Genomic DNA, 22,124 nt, shown 5'->3' on the forward strand with positions numbered 1-22,124 from the left:
TCTGATGACATCACCGGAAGTGATGTCATTTGATCGCACCCCAAAGTGACATCCCGGTAAGTGATGAAACACAACCTTTCACCCCTTGACAAAACAGGAGGTGTCATCAAATAGCATAGTGTCCTAAGTACACTAAATTACTGTGAATCCAAGCAGACGTCCAAGGCCAAATGATATGTTATTGTATAGCACTTGCGCTTAAGCTCTTTTTATGGAACAAATATGCACACAATATCACCCAACCTGTGTTGGTACTCATTTATCGACCTAAGAATGATGAAAGGCTTTTTGAAAAAAATATATATTTCTTTTTCATTTTCTTTTTTCAAAACCGGCCCAGGCATGGCCAGAAATCAGCCCCCACACCCCAGAGACGATTTCGGCCCAGCCACGGGCCGAAAGGCAGAGGGGCCAATCCAACCCTGATAGCCAGTTCTCCCACAAGGCCAGCCGACTTAGGCCTCACCACCAGACAAACTCGGTAGGTCACTGTGGCAGCTCCAGCTGAACATGTCAGAGCCTGCAGCTCCACCAGCACCAACCCCTTTCGATCTATTCGAAACAGTCTGCCAACTGCCATGTTGCGCCATCCAGCACAGTGGCACCATCTTGTGCCGGGTGATCTGGCTATGATCCCAGTGGTTGTGTTTCCTGTCGAACAATGGGTATCTGGATCAAGAGAGAGTGAGGAGTGAGATTGGGGTGCCCTGTAGCTGGCGACAATGGTTGGAGTGAAAGTCAATGAGGGTTTGGCAGAATTCCCTTTTCACTATATCAAGAGTGTACCTGAGAGAGTTCAGGGCAGAGAGGTAGAGTTGCAGGTCCTCATGCAAGCTGGAACGCCTCAATTTGCACAGAAGCGACTGCATGTCGCTGCGGAGAGAGCATTTGAATGGGGTGCCCCAAGGTTGAGGATGCTGAGATTTAGGGGTGAAAGTAAGCAGTGGGAATTGAGAGGAGAATGAGTCATATTGTAGGGATTGGAACAATGAGAAGGCAGTGTTGGTGGAAGAGGCATCGGTGTGAAGGAGGAGAGTAAGAACTGTAGGTCAGAGAGAAAGGGGAGAATGGCAGAAGGTTTACATTTCCTTTCAGTAAAAGGTGAAGCAAGTGGGGCAGAAAGGTTTGGGGGTGGAAAGATATTAGTTTAATTTCCTTTTGTTTTCTTCCTTTCTGCATTGTGAAAGGTTTGTTTTCCAAACCATAACACAAATAAACAAAAAAAAGTATGTATATATATTACACAGCCCGCAATAGCGGCCGCGTAGTTATGGTTAAGTTGCTAAACTCATAGGAAGACCACTTTTTTGGCGGCTTATAACTTCTCTCCCCCTGGACGAATACTCACCAAACTTTGCAAAATAAATATATGGCACACTCTGAATTTTTCCGGCAAGTTGGGTGAGGTTTCGTGCAGGGTGGGGCAAAGTTATAGGAGGGGTCCCAAATCTTTTTTTTTTCCATAGACTGAATGGGGAAAAACTTTGCGCACGGCTACAGCCCGAACGACTGGACGGATTTTCACCAAATTTGCGCCAGGAGCGTGGTCTTGGGCCAGAAAGCGTGATTTTGTGTGTTTGTTGAAAATCAGACCAGTAAATATTTTGCAAAACACTGAAATGTACGTCCCAAAAAATGTGTGATATCTGGGTCCAAGGAGCAGACCCATTTCCCTGTCCGCTCCGTGGACCGATGTCTGATTGGGTCGTGGTACGCCATGCTGTCGGCAACCAGTGGATGCGGCCGGTGGTTGGCTGGAGGGAAGCGCGCTGTGCGTCAAAGTTTTTGGGAGATGCCGCCATGGTGTATCAGAGGATAGTGGTGCGCCGAAAGGCCTTGGAAAGATTGCTTTGCAGGATTGGCTGGGTGAAAGAGGAGGAAGTGAAGAAATTGCAATGTTTTGTGCTGTAGGCTACTGCTGTCGGTGGTTATGTTGACGTTGTGCGACTGAGTTGGTTTTGCTGCGGTGGGTTTGTGAGAAACTATTAACCTGCTCCTTTTACTTGGCTTGCTGTGGGTCTGGGTAAGGGTAGGCTTTTCACTGCATGGCCACGTCATATAAAAAGAGCGTACCACTTGGGTACAACAACCTAATGCAATGCTGAATGTATGGGAGAGCAATGAGGCACTTAGCGGTTAGATAGGAGGGGGAGTCGGTTAGATAGGAGGGGGAGTTTGCTTACGCCGATGCTGCAAAGGAGTGCATAATGATACAGAGAAAAAGAAGGATTGTTTGGCAGCACACTGTCGCGTTATGCACCAATTGCGCAGCTGTTGACATACACTGGATTGGTGGGTAGTTGCACTAGGAAGTATGATATGTTGGTGAAAGCAGGCAGACTGTATAGAGGATGGGGAGTGACTTGGAGATAATAGGAGGATATTAGCAGTCGGTGTACTATGTTGTATTGTGCCTTCAAATGCCCTACTGGCTAGTGTGCATGGCACTGGCCTCTGGCCATAACAGTGTGGCCACTGTTTGAAAGTAGGTGTGTGACTGCTGTTTTGGTTTGCTCCTTTACTGTAGGCATACGTAGATGTAGGCAGGCAAGCACCATTGGAAATGTTAGCATGCATGCCTCTATTGCCTTCCAGAGGGTGTGTAGTAGAACGGGGCAATTGGGTTCAAGGGCAGAGGCCGTAGGCCTCCGCGTATGTACCCAAGACCTTAGGGCTTCGCCACAGCCTTGGTTTAGGGAGGGCAGGTTGACATTGGCAGATGGAAGGCATTTGTATGCAGATACTCACACATAGTTAGTAGGTGGGAAGTTGTGGAGGCGACTATCATTTCTTGGTGAGTGCAGGCAGCGTCTATTAGGGATGGGGAATGCACTGGAGACAATGTGAGGATGTTTGCAGTCAGAGTGCCACTGGTGCCAGTGTGGGCACTGGTTGGAAGTAGGTGTGAGAATGTTACCTTGTTTGAATCTGTTGTTGTATATATACGTAGGTGTAGGCAGTAAAGCACCGTGGGAAATTTTACCATGCATGACTTTATTGGTTTCTAGTGGGTGTGTGGTAAGACGAGGTATTTGGGTGCATGGGCGGAGGCCGTAGGCCCCCGCCTATGTACCCAAGAGCCTAGGGATTGGCCACAGCCCTGCTTTAGGGAGGGCAGGTAGAGATTGGCAGATGGAAGGATTTTTATGCAGGTACTCATAGATAGTGAATGGGTGGGCAGTTGTGGAGGCGACTATTACTTTTTGGTGAGTGCAGGTAGACTCTATTGGGGATGGGGAGTGCATTGGAGACAATATGAGGATATTTGCAGTTGGAGGGCCATTTTGTCTTGTGCCTGTAAAACCCATACTGGCTTGTGTGCATGGTTACGGCCCTTGGCCGTCACAGTGTGGGCACTGGTTGGAAGTAGGTGTGAGAATGTTGCCTTGTTTGAGTCTCTTGTTGTAGGCAGTAAAGCACCATGGGAAATGTTACCATGCATGACGTTATTGGTTTCTAGTGGTTGTGTAGTAGGACTAGGCAATTGGGTGCATGGGTGGAGGCTGTAGGCCTCCGCCTATGTACCCAAGAGCTCAGGGAGTGGCCACAGCCTTGCTTTAGGGAGGTCAGGTAGAGATTGGCAGATGGAGGATTTTGTATGCAGGTACTCACAGATAGTTACTTGGTGGGCAGTTGTTTGGACGACTATCATTTTTTGGTGAGTGCAGGCAGACTCCGTTGGGGACGAGGAGTGCATTGGACAGAATGTGAGGATATTTGCAGTATTAGTGGCATGTTGAATTGTGCTTGCAAAACCTATACTGACTTATGTACATGGGTGGGGCCATTGCGCATAAGAGGGTGGGCACTGGTTGGAAGTAGGTAACAGAAAATTGACTTGATTGGGTGTATTATTGAACCGATATGTACCTGTGGACAGAAGGGGTAAGTGCTGACATGTTTCCATGCATGGGTGTATTCGCCTTTGTACCCAAGAGTGTAGAGCTTGGCCACAGCCTTGCTTTAGGGAGGACAGGTAGACATTGGCAGATGGAAGGCATTTTTATGCAGGTACTCATAGGTAGTGAATGGGTGGGCAGTTGTGGAGGCGACTATTATTTTTTGGTGAGTGGAGGTAGACTCTATTGGGGATGGGGAGTGCATTGGAGACAATATGAGGATATTTGCAGTCGGAGTGCCATGTTGTCTTGTGCCTGTAAAATCCATACTGACTTGTGTGCATGGGTAAGGCCCTTGGCTGTAACAGTGTGGGCACTGGTTGGAAGTAGGTGTGAGAATGTTGCCTTGTTAGAGTATATTGTTGTATGTACACGTACTGGTAGACATAAATTGTAAGCTTACCTTGTGATATACAATACACTTGTAAATATGTAAGTGCTGTAAAAGCCGCGCCTTTGCAGAATTAATGTGGAGGACGTAGTGCAGGTTGTAAAGGGGAATTGCTGAGATAAGACATCATTTGTGTAAGGAGGGGTGTGGATGTGAACAGAGGTTCGGGTCAGGGAGTGCAGTAAGAAAGTGGGAAATGCAAGGCTTGTTTTAGTACATAACGTTTGCGGCATGCCACATGTACGCAGATACTAAGACATAAACAGCTGTGGGGTATGTGCGCAGGTGACAACCTTGAGAGGCTGTTGCGGTTGGGAAGTGTATTGCAGATGGTATAGGGATTGTTGTAATCTGTGTACCATGTTGTGTTGGGAGTGGCAAGCGGGTACTGCCGTGTATGGATGGGTATGGGCGTTTGACGTAACAATGTGGACATTGTTCGGAAGTAGGTTTAACAATGTTCCCTTCTTTGTGTCAGTTCTTACACTGATATGTAAGACCAGCGTATTGGAATGGAAATATGTATGCCTACTGTGGGTGCTCACTGTCACAGCATGGTTGTGGAGGAAATTTTGCAGGTGCCATACCAGTAGAGGTGGTGTGAAGTTACAGCTTGTGAGTATGGTGACCGTTATTGGCCTTGTTGCCATTCACATACTGAGATGACACAATTAATGTACAGTATGGTACACCTCTCATAATACCTAGTACGTTGAGAGAGAAGGAAGGCAGTGCGGCATGACACAAGTTGGTAAGTATTAAATATGAACCCTATGGACAATATACATTTGAGCACACATACATTTGCAGCCAGTACATGATGAACACCGTTAAGTGGAGCTATATACAGGAGTGAGTGGTTGGAAGTACTTTATTTTGCCACAGAATGTAAACGCAGTTGATGGATGCACTGCTCTTTTATCTCGCAAACAAAATACAGTGACCAATGCCGTCTGTGCAATTATGTTCTTCTGTTCTCGCGTAGCACAGTGGAAAAAGGAGTACGTAGTGCTGCTTGGTGGTCCGTGTGGAAGAGAAGACATTGGGCCTCATTAGGAGTTTGGCGGTAGCCTTGCCGGTAAATCCCAGAAGGCTACCGCCAAACTTGTGAAATAATCCCGCAATCGGCAATGAGGAATTACCAGGGTATTCCAACTTTGCCGGACCCAGTAATTCCTCTATTGCCGGGTGCCGGTGCCTGTCAGTCCCCATTGGCATTGAGTCCATAGGGCTCAATGGGAATGGGGACGATGGATGCACGTTGCATCTGACTTGCTGTGTTCGCGGGTGCCGCTCTGCCCGCCAGGTCAGACTGGGCAGGCTGAAAGGCACCCGCGAGCACAGCTCGTAGTATGGCGGTACGGTAGCAACGGTGCTGGTACCTTACCAACACCATTGTTACCGTACCGCCATACTTGTATTGAGGCCAAATCTTTGAATGGTAGAAAAGGTAGCATGCAGTGCCTCTGGCATTGCTTATAGAATGAAGGTTTGCAGGTTGGTTCGTATAGCAGGAACCGCAAACGGACATACCGGCCCATAGTGGTCGGGCCAGATAATAACGATGGAAAAGACATTGCTTATGGTAATCTTCCAATGGTTGGTCAACTAGCTGTCTATTGGAATGTGGAAGGTTGTGGCACACGAAGTAGGGTGCAACATATCTGAGTAGAAAAAGGAATAAGAGTACATGTAAGTAGCGGGTATTAGTTGTAGTGTACAGGACAAAACTTTGCGGAAAGGATAATGTGGTAATAGCTAAATAGCTGAGGAAAAATGAGGTGTGTGTTAGTGCGTAACGCCATATCTGAACTCACTGCCTTGGTGTTTGGTTTGTAGGTAATACAGTGATTGTACGGGTGCACAGAAGAAAATGTGTTGGAACCATTGGGAAAAGATCATGTTTTCATGTGTGGCTTTTTTTTTACAAAAGTTGACAGTGGTAGCGAATGTAGTTAGAACCACACCACAATGTGTCAGTGTGTTTACAAAGAAAGTAATACAATAAGAAATGTAATGGGGGATACCTTGGATTGCTGGAGAATGGAGTTGCTGCTTTGGTAAGAAGCGCATGAAAGAAATGTGAGTTGTATACATTTGTGTGCTGGTTGACCGCTGCGTGCACCTGTGTTGGTTATAACGTATACTACACTGTGGGTGCATAGACGTAGTAATTGTGTGAAAGGGTATACAAAGGGGAGAACAGGGAATGTAGTAGTGTATGAGTGCATAGAAGGTGAGGTGCTTTAGTGTACGACTTGCGTTCCATGTTCGTGGAGCCTTGTATGTCTGCATTTGGAGGGGTGGGGAAGGATGGAAGGAAAAAAAGTACAATGACAGTTGCAAGTTACTGGGAATGGTGGAGACATGGTAGTGTGATAGCGTTTTTTTACTGCGGTCACAAAGGTCCCTGTAATGCATGGAGAGAAAGTGAGCGCTAGAGCAAGTTTGTAAATATACATACTGAGGAGCACATAAATAACTGATAATCGTATTACACATGTGATGTAAAGGTGTACTTACATAATTTCGGCAAATTACTTATATTGGGAGGCCGTGAAATGGCAATGTACGGCATATGAGATGGTTGCAGAGTATCTTTGGGGCACATGGACAGAGGAACTCCAGTGCGAGTTATGTATCTTTTTGTTGCTAGACCTCTATGCAATATATGACCTTGCAGCTAAACATGCTTCCCCCTCAAAGCTGTTTTACAATGAGTGTGTGTTCTGTTTAAGGAGAGGTATATTAGGTTTCGATTTCTGAGATGAGGCAGGAAAAAAAGGAAGGAATTAGCCGGGAACGTGTTTCGAGTGTAGCATGTATTTACGAATGTTGGTAGTGTCATTACAGTGAAAGTAGTGCAATGTACAAATAGATATGATGGTGCTGTACAAATGCTCACGTGAATGCACAGATGGCAAGATACGTAAAATGTAGTTTTACAGTGTGTAAGGAAAATTTTGATGTGCGCTGTGTTACGAGGCAACGTGGGTAATGTGACTCTGTGTTGCTGTTTGAGAATACGTGGGTGGGTGGTCCATATTATGCAGTTTGGTGTTGTACCGCATGACCTTTTTTGGGGCTACTGTTTAGGAAAGGAAAGCAGTTAGTGTGAATGTTTGTTTACCATTGTAAGGCGGTTATGGGCTGTAAATTGTGTTTTCTTTACAGAAGAAAATAGGGTAACAGAAGTTGAAAAAGTTAAGAAGTAAGGTAGTGGTTGCAATGTGGCTGGGGAGCTATGATGTATGCGCTGTACTGAAATATGGGTTGTCTACATTTTTTTGGAATTGGTGTACATAACAATGAAAGTGACCTAATGGAGTACATGGTGGCAGTGTAAAGCAAGGAGGCAAATGTTGGAGAAGTTAGGAGAGTTACGCAATATGTATTGATGCATGCATGAAGTGGTATTGTGGTCATTGTGCAGATTGTAGGGTAGATTACTGTAGTGTTGTTAATTCAGTGTGTGCACTTATGATAGGGTTAGGTGACCAGTGTACGTAGGAAACAGGTTATGTATTCTGTGGAATAAGTAGTAGTCAATGTAAATTACAGTGGCTAAGGGGTAGGTGGCTGTGTTATGTGTGGGGTTAGTCGTACGTGCATATATGTTTGTATGTGTAGTTCTGCAGTGCAGCAGCAATAGTGGGCAGGGTGTATAATGTTTAGTGTATGGCTGGAGGCCCTACAATGTAGAGGGTGTAGTGAAGCGTGTAGGGCATGGCCACATGCTTCATAGTGTAATATAGGTGTGCATTGACAGTGGTCCTATTGGTATGTGTAGACCAGAAATAAGTGCATTTGTTGCACTGTGGATATTGTACAGAAGTATAATAGCAATCGTTGGGGGGGCATGGCTTGAGCTCATGGTGTGAGGAAGCTGCCGCGCAGAGCTCCCGCCCGAGATCCTTGAGGTGATCCTGTTACTGCGGATATACACTGAGCAATGGAATAACACCCATTGCTAAAGAAAAGCGAGGCACTTCCCCAGACCCCCAGAGAAAAACAGTTTTGAGCCCTCGAAGGAGCGCCCCTGCGGCACACAAAATGGCGCCCACAACCGATGCCCAACGTCTGTGAGAAATGCAGACGTGAACCACCAAGTCGACTGCAGGGAACGCGGACCGAAGGTGAAGGACTGGGTCCCCCCCCCACCACCAGGGGAGACAATCCTGCTGCAGGGACAACTTCAATGCCTGAGGTTCGGCGACAAGGCATTGCAAGCCAGCGAAACATCGGGTGCCGACACTCAGGCAGCCCTCTTGCTGAGGAAAGCACAGAGGGAGCAGTAGAAGCCTAATTGCAACCATGGCGGTGGCGGGGCCCTGTCGACTGAACAATGGAAGCGCTTCAAAATAGAGTTGTAATTTCCCTGGAGCCCGGCAGCTGGCGGCTGCAAGAGCAATAAACTCTGAAAGAGGTAGGGCGCGAAGCGAGCCAACAATGTGGGCGGGCTGGGATACACTGTTCCCCCTAATTTGAACTGGGGGTTTCGCGCTGGCACGGGCACCAACCCTGGTGCCTTAACGCCACCCGACCGGGCGGTGACACACAGTGGGGCAGAGACTGGCAACATCACTGCATTTCGGTTGACACTGCTACAGGCCCCTGAGAGGCACTGGTGGAGACATAGGGCACCATCACACCATGTGGACCCCCCAATGTGCAACCGCAAAGAACTGTTGACAAATACCAGGCTCTACAATAACTGATGCAGCGAAGCCAGTAGAGCCTGCGCACACTGACGGGGTGGCACGGCTTGGGCCATTGGGTGCTCCCCAACCCCCCACGATACGATCCTAAGGTCAGGCGGGCTCCCATGAGGACTACATCATGGCCCACTGCAATAATACCAACACCTGTTGTGGGATCTGCTAGATTATGTTGTCCTGGGATAGGTGGCACTGAAAAACCCCATGGTGGAAGTCGGTAAGATCGCCTCTGACCCATAAACGAATCGAGGCAGCCCATGTAATGAAACAGTGCCCCTGTCTCTGCACAGGTGCTGGAAAAGAAACTGCACCACAACTTGACATTCTTCAATGGCTAATGAGTCCTTCGGTGCATATTCAAAATTGGGGACAGCCCACATCCACATGCCTCGCTACACACAGCGGGTAGCCTACAGGTGTCCCTGCTGCAGAGAAAGGTCTGGAGGCCACCGCGTGGTGTCCAATTGAGAGACCAGGCGACAACACGTGACAAGGCCACCTAAACTACAAATCCAAAGGTACTGCCACATTCAGATAGATCACCCGCTCCTCCTCACTCGTAGGCGGGAGAAAGCCTCCATTCAACATCGACCCCGACTCGGAGGCCACAACGTTCTTCTGAACAAGCCTAAGCCCAACTCACGAGGCACGTGCCCCTATACTGTGCTACGCAATCCTGCAAACTGGGTAGCACCCGAGAGAGCAAGATACTTAACAACTGCCACTGGGACTCTAAAGGGAAATCAAAACCCAACAAGCTGGTCAGATCACGCAAATGAAGCCTGGGAGGCACGCAAACCTGAAAATAAAGTTGGGGGGGCAGCGACAATAATGCAGTGATTAACACATAAGCTGAGCTTGACCCGGGGGCCGCAGATTGGTCACTAAAATGAGCGGTCCTTCCTGTGCTTGTCAGGACACCCAATACAGTCAGAAGAACCGACCTCGAGCCCCCCTGAAAGGAGAACTATTACTCGGCTAAACTGCGCCACAGTCCACTAGACAGCTTGGACTGCTGCACACTTCCATCAATCGACGTAGTGATACTGAACCACACCTCGGGAGGCAGACACAGGGCTGGCTACCAATTCTTGCCAAAATCTAGCGGACATGTCCCCCACTAAAGGAAAGGCAAAATCGACGATGATGAACTCTTTCTCGGCAGCCAAACTGCGGACTCCAGTGCAAGGTGACATAGATGCACATAGGTGACATAGATGCACACAGCGAACCGCAGGCCCCGCAAGATGACACCAGAGACGGGCAGGTGCTGCAGGCTATACCTTACTCAAGAGTAAGTGAGCAGTACAAGGAGTTATACAAAGGGACAACAATTACTATGGTTCAGGCAAACAATGACTCAAGGTTTCCAAGTAAAAGAATATATATTTATTTACTCAACAGTTGTATAACATTTCATTATTCTAAGCAAGTCAAAAATCACAATCATAAATACACCACACCACTTCCCTTACATTCCAGACAAGTTAAGCTCACAAATGAAGTGGGAGCAAAATGGCACTTCAGCAATTTAAAAGGGAGGGAAAGACAATGTTATTAGAAAGTTAGGCAGATCCAACAGTTAGTAATCAGGGCAGTAGAACAATAGAGACTACAAGGTTAAAATCAGATAGAAAAGGCTTAGGGCCAAAGTCAATAGGTCAAAAGTGTTTTGCTCAAGATAATAGGGTTCAATGTAGTTCGCGGTAAAGTTCGTGGCACAGATTCCGGACGAGGTTGGTTGGTAGAAAAGTTAGTTCAAAGAGAAGAGGAGGACAAGCCCTCGGATTGGAGAAAGATTTCAAACACTTTCACTCACCGCGGCTGACCGAAACAGACAACCGGATTTGCACAGTACCTTAAAACGGAGAGGGAGCTGTAGCTGAGGCGGACGTTCCTGGTGGTTCCTGCAGGCTCACGGTTCCTGAAGCGACTGTTGAACTGACACAAAGTAGGAAGTCTGGAGGGTCCTGCGCCACCCAGGGAAGAAACCAGCAGCAGAGCAAAACAACGAATAAAAGGTGCGCTCCTTAAAACCCAAGCAGGGTCTGACCTTCCTGGCTATCTGGCTCACTGTAGCTCTGTACAGCGAATTCGACCAGAGGAGGGGTCCTGGCTTGCAGTTTGGGTGAACTGGTTGGACCCACCAGCTCAAGGGAAGTTTCTTGGACGATCTTCTCTGTCGTCAGATTTGGAGATTCGGACCTGCAGCAGGGCTTCACTGGGCGGTTCAGTCGTGGTAGGGGTCCTCTTCTTCCAGTTCCTCGTTGGTTCTTTCGTTTCAGTGGCGACTCTGCTCTTCCAGGCCCAGAAACCTGCTTTTTATGCAGTTTTCCCCCATTCATAAAGCCTGGCTGTCAATCACACAGCAGGGTGGCTGCCCTGGCAAGGCCAGTCCCCTTAGCTAGTCAGACAAGAGTGCGACTTGGGTTACCAAGGCAACCCATGGCAGCGGTCCGAAGATCCCTCCCTCACATCCTGCCTACCCAGACTATCAGGTGCCTTAAGGAGGGCTTCTGTGCAGAAGCCTGCAAAAAGACAGCGAACAAAGGAATCATCCCCGGTTTGGCGCGCAAAGTAAAACACGAGAAAGACTTTAACAAAAAGAAATGGCGACTAAACCCAACCGGAGCCAAAATAAAATGTATTTGGTCAAGCGGGTTTATGTTTGAGGCTACTATAATAGCCTAAAACCTTACCACGTTTATATAAGATAATTGCGGTAGAGTTAAGGTAGTTACCACTGTCACCAGCCAAGTCTTAGTGTTAAGGGAGCGAAACAAGACTCCAAGAGGCACAGACAAAAAGGGATAAGAGTTAACCCATTCCAATATTCCATGTAAGATGGGGTGTACTGGGTCTGTGGTTTAAAGTGACTATATAAAGTTAATGGCAACTTTACATGTTTCTGGGGGACAGTAGTCAAAGATAACCCTGTGTCACTGCACTGAAGGTGCTGTGTAACACACTCAAAAAGTGGTGCACATGGAGTAGGTGAGGCTCCAGTGCCCAAGATCACAGAAACAGTGTAAATACACACAGCAAAACACATGTAAGAGTGGGAAAAAAGCTCACACTTACCAGGTGGAAAAAATAAATTCTGCAAATCCAGCAAAGCTGCTGAGGAGACTATTTAGGTAAGGGAAATCAGCCATTTATGAGAATTCTCCCTAACAAACGCAAAGGGCCCTTCCTCGTTCGCTGTTTGGGCCATAATGTGCTGGAGTATGCAGAGGTTTGCTGTGGTGTTGAGGCCCGGTACAAAGCTGTTCTGCTCGTTGTGCACCAGCCTGCCCACCACCCTGGAAAGTCGTTTAGCCATATAGTAGTCAATATTTTAACATCATAATTAAGCATCGCCAGTGGGCGATACGAATCGCACTCATCTGTTCGCTTCCCGGGTTTGGGTATTGGGATCACTAATGTTTCCCTCATACTCTTCGGCAACACCCCCAGCTCTTATGCTTCTTTAAACACCTCATGGAGCAGCGGTGTAAGGGATGATTCATATGTTTTATAAAACTCAGGGGGGAGCCTGTCACTCTGGGTTTTGCTAGTAGCTAGAGACCTAATTGCCTCGCTGATATCTTCAGTAGAGATATCTCCGTCTAGAAGTTCACATTGGGTCGGGTCTAATTTGGGCAGCCCAATCTCTTCCAGTGTGTTTTGGATGTTGGTTTGGGGCACTGGATTGTCGTGCGCATATAAGTGGGTATAAAATGACTTGAAAGTGTCATTGATTGCTTGCTGAGTCCGGTGTGTCATGCCCTCTTCGTCTTTGATTGTGGTTGTTAGGTGTCTAGGGTGTTCCCTTCTGCAGAGCCATGCTAACAGCTGACCTGGTTTATCCCCTTACCTGTGGGCACTTGTGGTTCTTGTTATATAGTCGAACTTGGCAAGCCTCCCCCATGCTCCATCACATTTGCTTCTTGCCTCACCCAGTATTGCTTCCTCCTATTTTGTCCCCAGGGCGGTGGCCTCCATGTGTTTGATTTCCTCCTCTAGTTGTTCCTGTTCCGCCTGCAAGGTTTTCCTAACACCCCCCGCACCTGCTATAACTTCTCCTCGTACCACTTCCTTTAGTGCCTCCCATATCGTGCTCCAGTGTTCCACGCTACCCATATTCTCCTCTATGTATCCCACTAGCTTGTTCTGGAGATCCTACATGAAGGCCTAATCTGTTAGTGCTTCAGTAGGCATACGCCACAGTGGGATAGAGTTATCTGGGGCCCAACAACGTCCATTCCATCATCAGGGGGGAGTGGTCCGAGATCGATCTGCCCAGGTATTGTGCTACCTCTACTTGCGTGAGTTGGGTTCTGCCTATGAATGTGTAGTCAATCCTGGTGTACAGGCCGTGTGGGGAGGAGAAATAAGAATAAGAGTACCTTTTTTCTTCTGGGTGTAGCTCATGGCAGACGTCTACTAAGTCTAGGTGATCTAGAGCTGCATTCAATGCTCTGGGGGCTACTGCCTTTCGGTTTGTCAGTGGGATAGATCTGTCCAGGTCCAGATCTCTCACGCAATTGAAGTCCCCACCCCAGACGGAAAAGCTGCCCCTATGTTGGGTTACTTTTGCGCACAACACCTCCAGGTGCGCTGGGATGCTGTGGTTGGGAAAGTAGGAGTTGATTATGCATACTTCAGTCTGTTCAATGGAGCCCCATAGTATCAAGTATCTGCCTCCCACATCCGCCTCTGCTCCCGTCAATCTAAAGGGTACTTGGGGGTTGATCCATGTGTACACACCTCTTGCAAACTTAGAATACGCTGCCCCATACCCCTGCCCACCCCAGTACTCATTCAGTTTACACATTGACTCTACTGTCAGGTGAGTTTCCTGTAACAGGGCTACGGAGATCTTTTTCCTATTGAGGTAGGATTTAACTCGATTTCTGCAGAGGTAGGTGCCCATTTCCCTTATGTTCCACGTTAACACCTTAATTTGCGCAGCCATGGTCATTTAGCGACAGTTCCCCGGAGTCCCCCCCCCCACTTTACTCTGTTTATCCTCCGGGTGACCACCATTCGAGAGTCTACATCCTTACAGACACTCCGCCCAGTCACACATCCCATAACTTCTCGTGATCTAGTCCACAATACCCCCTTTGTTTCCAGAGACTTCATAACGAACAGCGCAACAACCTTAACAAGTGCTTTAACAATTAACAAGAAAAAACAGCAAATAACTGCGCCCAGCTGCTGTCTTGGTCCTGCAGCACACAGGCGCCCCCTCTCCCTCTGAGTCCTTCCAGGCCATTGGGTGTGAGTATTGCGCTAGCAACAGGCTTGCACCAATCATTCCGTGGGTCGGAACTGTGAGCCCAGTCTATGTGGCAAAGCAGTCCCTCCGCAAGTTTTCAAGCATATAACGGTACCACCGTGGACACAAATTTTGCTCAATTGACTTACCCCAGTCTTTAGTTGCCATCGCTCAACTCAAGTGCCCGCCCCCTACCCCTCATCCGGTGTGTCTGGCTGCTCTGCTACTGCTACCACTATAACTGTGTAGTACAGGCTTGTACCAAAGGTGAAATTGTACTGTCACTTGTAGTGTTAAATGTGTGTAGTGTTCCCAAAGGGTACTGCATATAATTCTGCCTAACAGCGTTGCTATCATTGGATGCAATCAAAGCATTCGATTCCATTCACTGGGAGTGGCTATTAGCGGTCCTGAAGGAGTTTGGGTTCAGGGAAAAATTCATTAGATGGGTTCGGGGAAAAAATCATTAGATGGGTAACGGTCCTGTACACCACACCAATGGCGAGAGCGAAATCGGGGAGGGTAGTGTCTTCAGCCTGGGACATATGCAGAGGCACTAGACAAGGATGCCCACTATCTCCCATGCTGTACTTTCTGGGACTCGAACCGATTGCAATCTATTTTCGGAAACAGTTTTTTGATGCAGGGATCCAGGTGGGCAGAATAAACTACATAATATCGCTATATGCTGACAACGTCCTCCTGTATGTGAGAGACTCATGCCTAAATGTGCCAACTGTGCTAGAAGTATTAGAAAATGAAGCAAAGGTCTCTGGGATATGCTTCGGCAGGCAACAGTCTTGCTTGTTTCCGCTGGCAGGTATGAGGGGCAAGACCATAGAGGATCTACAAGATGTGGGAATTCAATGGCAACTGAACTCGTTCAGGTACTTGGGGGTTAACATAGAGCACATGCCGAAGTTGATGCATGAAAGCAACACTGGGGTCGTGGTTGAGGGGCTACACGCATCCATAAAGTTTTGGTCGAAACTACCATTATCAATGGTGGACAGGGCATCAATTGTTAAAATGATTATCCTTCCAAGATTCCTATATCACTTCCAAAACTTATGTTATTACATTAAGGCCTCCTTCTTCCACTTGCTTGATATACTGATCCGTGAATTCCTATGAGGCACTACGAGGCATAAACTGTCTCTGACCACCCTAACCCTACCCTATGGAGAAGGGGGTATACAACATCCGCATTTAGAAAAATAATATTTGTCGGCACAACTGGGCTTTGTTGCCCGATGGCTCTCAGATGATACCAGAGCTGAAACCGGGCTACTGCAACATCTAGTGGCCCCGGTGCACCTGAAATAAGTGATCTGGGTCCCTTTGAGCTGCTTAGTGACCGCCCCCATGATTGTAACCTTGGGGAGGCAGATATGGAACAGAACTAAAACGTTGCTGCACCTGGAACACCCTTACTCACCAGAGATTCAGTTGGCCGTAGATGTATGCAAAGTAAGAACCGATCTGGCAACTGTAAGGCACTGGGAGAGACGGGCCGTATACACATGGGGGGACCTATAGGAGGAAGGTACTTTCAGGGACTTTTTACTCATTGCAAACTAAAAAAGGGCTGTCTTGGGGACCGTTTTTGTCGTTTCAAAGGGCCAGACAGGTGGCTAGAGGGAAGTGGGAAGAATGGCCAGAAGAACCGTTAGCAAACCCACTGGTGACATTACTGTACAGCCTGGGCGACGGCTGGAAAACCAGTGTCTAGAATATATAGCCAGTTGATTGACATACCCAACCCCATGAGTGCTGCATTGAGGGTGAGATGGGAGGAGGATCTGGGAATGGATATTTCTGAGAAAGAGTGGATAAGAACACTGGCGTTCCCTCAAGAAGCATCCAGGAATGCCAGATTCCGATTGATACAATTGAATGTCCAATATCGCACCTACATGACCCCAAACAGGGTGGCCAGATTTAATAAACAAGCGCAATCCCGATGCTGCTGGTGTGGTTCGGTAGGGGCAGGGATGATACACATGTTCTGGGAATGCACAAAAGCACAATGCCTCTGGGCTAAAGTGGAGTTGGCCTGCAAAAAGATTGGTATCACATGATATGACTGGTTCCCTAAGGAATGCCTTTTAGGAACATACCCCAGAATGGCTAAGATAAAACACATAGTGAAGTCCATGGATATGGCATGCATTCTAGCTAAAATAACCATACCGATCACATGGAAACAGGCAAAAGGCCCGCAATATGCTGCATGGTATAGGGAACTGGAACACTAGGCGGAAGCCTAGACCAAAATATGGGGTGTGGGAGTCTCCAGATCAGATGAGGAAGTAAGTGTTAAGTGTGAGGCATGGAAAACATTGGTATGGGACATGTTTCATCCCTCGGATGACAAACCCCCTTGAACGAACAAATCTCACCAGAACCTAATGATGCCGGTTGAGTGATTCAAGACCGGACACCTAGTCACCTTGTAGCACAAAGCAGCTCACTATTGCTACAACCGCCTCTAAATTGATGTTAACAAACAGGATGAACATATAAGGAGACAGTTACTGTTGGTTATTGTTTGGTTTGTTTTTTAACTTTGTTAAACTTATGTTATGTGCTATATGATGGCAACAACACATATTAATGATTCAACGTTACTTTAAAAAATGCCAATAAAAACATTTCAAAATAAATAAAATACCAATCGTTAAAGACTTACTGTTTGCATTGAGGAAGCTCTGCACTGTGTTTTGTGTATGGAGTGTAAAATGTTGTCGTACTGGTTGCTGTGTTATCTGTGTGAAAAGAGAACACAATGGGGGTCATTACGAGTTTGGCTGCCTCCAAACCTGGGTCCGGGTCCGGTCTCACTGAATGGGGACTTACCAGGACATTCCGACCTATGCGGACCCGGTAAGTCCCCATTCGGTAAGCCATTCCCATAGGGCTCAATGGGAATGGGGAAGGCGCTAATAACGGGCCTGCAAATTGCAGATCCGTTATTAGTTCCAAGTTCCCTTAACGGGTCCCGCAGAGAACGGCTGGTCAGAACAGCCGTTCCTGCTGGGACCCGCTAAGGGTCCTCGGAATAGGGCGGTAAGGGTTTACCGTCACCGGCATCCTTACCGGTGCCGGTAAACCCTTGCTGCCCAACTCGTAATGACCCCCAATATGATAGCGCAGGTATTTCGTTACTTTGAAGTACACTACAGAGCATACATTTCTTTATTTTGTGAACCCTCCTAACTGGCACTTCGTAAGTACAATGCTTTGAACCAGTGTACTGTGCAATCAGCGCAGTTCCTGTTGTTCTTTGCATAATTATTGGGTCTGTGGGAAAAAAAATCCATGCTGGATAAAAAAAAAACTTTGAAATTGAGTTGCTAATATAGTGCACAATGAGTGATAGTGACGCTTGGAGTGGTTACATCACTTTTTAAGGTGTCCTGTTGAAGTAGGAGGAAATGTAATGGTGTACGATATGTGCACTATACATGCTGGTAGGATGGGTGGCGTTGTATAGCAGGTGCTGATAGTAAATGTTTTACTGCTTCCTTTTTGTACCATTGTTTCTTTATGCGTTTGGTTTCTGCTGGTGGTTTGCAAGCATTATGATATTGTTCAGCGCTAATGCAGTATTATGACCATAGTTACTTAGCTGTTGGCATATTGTAACTGATTATACTTTGGAAGTGTTTGATGCTATGTTTGTAGGACAGTACTTGTTGAAGGTTGTGTTGGGTAATTGTGATGCTCCAAATAACATTTTCGTATTCAGGTCGCAGTTAGATACCAGGTAACGTATTCTAACGGTTTACAGTGCACTGTTTGTAAAGGGTACGTAGAGAAGCTTGTGCATTCTTGTGGTTATTTGGACATCTGTCTACATTTAGAACTGGTACTGCCGAATTAGTGCCACGTCCATATGTGTTAGAATTGTATGAGTACTGTTGGAGAGCTGGTGACTTAGCTGCGCAAGTCATGATTTCTGAGGTTACTGAGGATAGTTTTGAACCCTCATTCTTAGCAATTTTCCTTCCACACATGCAGTGGAAAATACTGGTCCTGTGCTTTGTGTAGACATACTGTTTGCATGACTGTACTCCTTGGGTTTATTGGGCATAAAATTGTCCAGCACACACTGTAGTGCATTTCGTCAGTGTTTCCAGTATGGTACATTGCTTTAGGTAGATAGTGTGGAAGGAAAAATATTTTTTGTCCACTCATTAAGGTAGTGCTTGGTGCTGGGGAGTAAGGTATAGTAAGTTTGTACATCAATGAGTAAAGTTTGGCATCCAGAATATTAAGTAGGCATTTCCAAGATTTGTAGGTAGTATGTGCTTTGGACTGATGGAAGTTAAATTGCATTCCTACCATGACCACTATTTTCTAATGTATGCAGTATAGTGGACTCCATTGGTGGAGTCCCTGCTAGTGCAGAATTTTCACGGTAGTTACGTACCTGTTGGCGTACTGTAACTGCTTATACTTTGGAAGTGTTTCATGCTATGTTTGTAGCACAGTAGTTGTTGATGGTTGAGTTGGCTAGTTGTGATGCTGCAAATAACATTGTCGTATTGAGGTTGCAGATAGATACCAGGTGGCATATTCTAACTGTTTGCAGTGCCCTGTTTGTAAAGGGTGCGTAGAGAAGTTTGTGCATTCCTGTGGTTATTTGGACATATGTGTACATTTTGAAGTGGTACTGTCAATTTGCGGATTTACGTGATGATACGTAAATATGTGTTGGTAGTTGTAGGACTATTCTTGGAGAGCTGGTGACTGATTTGCATTAGTGGTGATTTTAGAGGTTACAAAGGATAGTTTTGAACCCTCACACTTAGCAATTTCCCTTCCACGTATACAGTGGAAAATACTGCTACTGTGTTTTGTGGACATGTACTGTTTGTGTGACTGTACTCCTTGCAATCATTGGGTATGAAATTGGCAAATATACACTGTAGTGCATTGCGTAATGCTTCATGTATGGTACGTTGCTTTAGGTCGATAGAGTGTAAGGAAAAACATTTTTTGTCCACTTACGAAGGTACTGGTTCGTGCTGGGTAGTAAGGTATACTAGCTTTGTACATTAATGAGTACATTTTGGCCTCAAGAATTTTAAGTAGGCATTTGCAAGATTTGCAAGTAGTCTGTGCTTTGGACTGATGGAAGCATCATTGCATTCCCACCATGACAATTGCTTTCTAATGTATGCATTATAGTGGCCTGCATTGGCGAAGTCCCCTGTGCGGTAGATTATGGCTACAGTTGGGAAGGTTTTCCTGCCAAGTGATATCTGTCCATGTTTGAAGGCAGTAAGTTTGCAGTTGTTTTTGGTACCGTTGGCATTGTATCTTAAGAGCCTTAATATCACATATTGACTAAGTGAGTGTATGTGTAGCGTCAAACGATTATCAGAATTACACGATGTACAGAACCTGCTATGTTTGCATTTTGCACCAGTTGCTGAAATGGAATGGAATCACAGTTGGGTATTGGTATATACACAAAGGATTCATTGGGGACTTGCTCCTCAATGATTGCACAGAGTGCATGTATGTCTCCACATGTTGGAAATGTGAAAGATTTCTATTATAAGTATGTTTTTTCTTTCCAGTATTTATAGTAAGTACATTACAAATTCTTGGGGATCTTCTTGTCGGTTTAAAGTGAATTTCACCATTCCAGCACTGTAGTCCAATTCTTGCCTTATTCCCGAGACACTGTAAATAGTGTCAGGATTGCTCACTGCATTTCTGTGAAGGATGAGCATTTGCAAATTCAATTGGTCTGCACCATTTAAATAAATGTGTTCAAAAACTGCTGGTATTTGGAATAGAACATTTATTGTTACATTTGCATAGCAATTAACACCTGTTGCATTGGAAAATTTGAATGGGACAGGTCCTTCTGTGTCTGAGCCCTTTGATGGAAGGGTACGTGGTTTCTTAGCATAGGCTTTTTTTTGTGGGTGGAGTTGGGTTTGGTTTGTCTATTTTACTCCTTTTGTATGTGCTTTTGGTAGTTGCTGTAGTATGACTTTCTTTGATTTTCTTTGACGGTACTGTGGCCAAATCATTTAGTACTTCTGATGGAATGAGCCTTCTTTTCAAAGCTTTTGGTTTTTGAGGAATAGGGTACATTTTTAGATGGGGTGTGTATAGTGCACGTAGTCTATTGTACTCTATGATGCAAGGAATGTCTGCACTGACTGCAGTTGCATCAAAACTAACTAGATACAGTCCTTCCAGTGTACGTAGTCGTGAGAGTGCTAGGTAAATCATGCCTTCTTTGAAGACTGTGTCGCCAATATCAATCAATGCTTGATCTAAGGTGAGACCTTGCGATTTATGAATAGTTACTACATAAGCTAGCGACAGAGAAAACTATTCTCTGCGTACATACATGTCTTTTAAAAGAAGGAATCGCGCCGTTGTCCATCCTATATTTTTGAGGAGTATCTGCGATCATATGGTGTTGGGTACAGGATTCTGCGAGAATGGTTAGGAATGGTTTGAGCTGTATATATAACAGTATTTTGATAAAATCCATGATACATTGGATTTCGTTCAAACAATATTTTTATTTTATGTTTATATGTTGTCTTCTGTTGTCTGTGGCGGAGGGGAGTACTTGTATTGTGCAAATCCATGGTATGGGATTAGGATTTCATTTTGAGTTCAATAATTATAGAGCCTGGAGATGTTGTACGGATGAGTGAACGTGAACATTGGTGGATGATTGGAGTAAACTGAAGTACGTGCATGTGAGTGAAGTTATTTTTTAATTTGAGATGGGCCCGTTTTCAGTGTGCACCTGGAATGTGAAAGAGTTAAATTGTCCGCTAAAGAGGACGAAGGTACTTTCTAAACTTTAGCTGGAGAAAATTGATGTGGCTTTTCTGCAGGAAACGCACTTAGTGGATGGTAGCGGGGATCTTCTGACAAATGCAAAATATACAAAAGTATTATTGAATTGCTACTCTTCTAATTCTAGGGGGGGTAGAGATTCTGTTGAGGAAGGGTTTCGGTACAAGAATTGAAAAAGTAAGTATGGATAATGATGGACGTATCTTACTGATTAACCTGAAGTATGAAGGCAATTTATTTACAATCAGATCTATATATGGCCCATGTGCGGGAGGAGGAAAGTTGTTTGATTCACTGAAGGCAATGCTACGTGATATGGGAGGTGAAAAGGCCATACTAGGAGTTGATTTCAATTGTGTGATAGATCCTAAATTAGATAGATCCTTGACATGTAATTTTACAGGGCATAAATCAACTAAAGTATTTGATTTGGTTGATGCCTGGAGGACTTTGCACTGGAGGGATAGGCAATTTTCATTTTACTCACCGATGCATAATTCAGATTCTAGGCTCGATTATATATTAATGTCAGATACACTGGTTGAGACTGTACTGGAGGCGAGTATAGGTTAAAGACATCTTTCAGATCATTAGATGGTGCTGACTAGGTTGACCTTAATCCCAGACAAACGAGGAATGTATAGATGGAGACTGAAACCCTTTGTGTTAAAAAATAAAGATGCCTCTAAAGCATTAAGAAAGTTTATACCTGATTACTTTAAAGAGAATACTGGAACAGCGGACAATACAGTGGTGTTGGATTCCTTTAAGGCTTCTGTAAGAGGGCAACTGATGAACTGGACTGCTAGGGTGTGAAGAGTAGAAGAAACTAGATAAGAGGAACCTGAGAAAGAACTAGGGGACCTACAAAAAGAATATGCATTGACTAAAAATGAGAGTGTAAGAGTTAAGATAGTGAGTGTTAAAGAAATCTTGAAGTGTGAGTTGAATCTGCAGATTGAGAGGGGAATGTATCATGTGAAGCAGAAATATTGGGAAGGAAGAAACCG

The sequence above is a fragment of the Ambystoma mexicanum genome, chromosome 6p (genome assembly GCF_040938575.1).
Source record: "Ambystoma mexicanum isolate Mex_15411 chromosome 6p, UKY_AmexF1_1, whole genome shotgun sequence".
Classification (NCBI taxonomy): Eukaryota; Metazoa; Chordata; class Amphibia; order Caudata; family Ambystomatidae; genus Ambystoma; species Ambystoma mexicanum.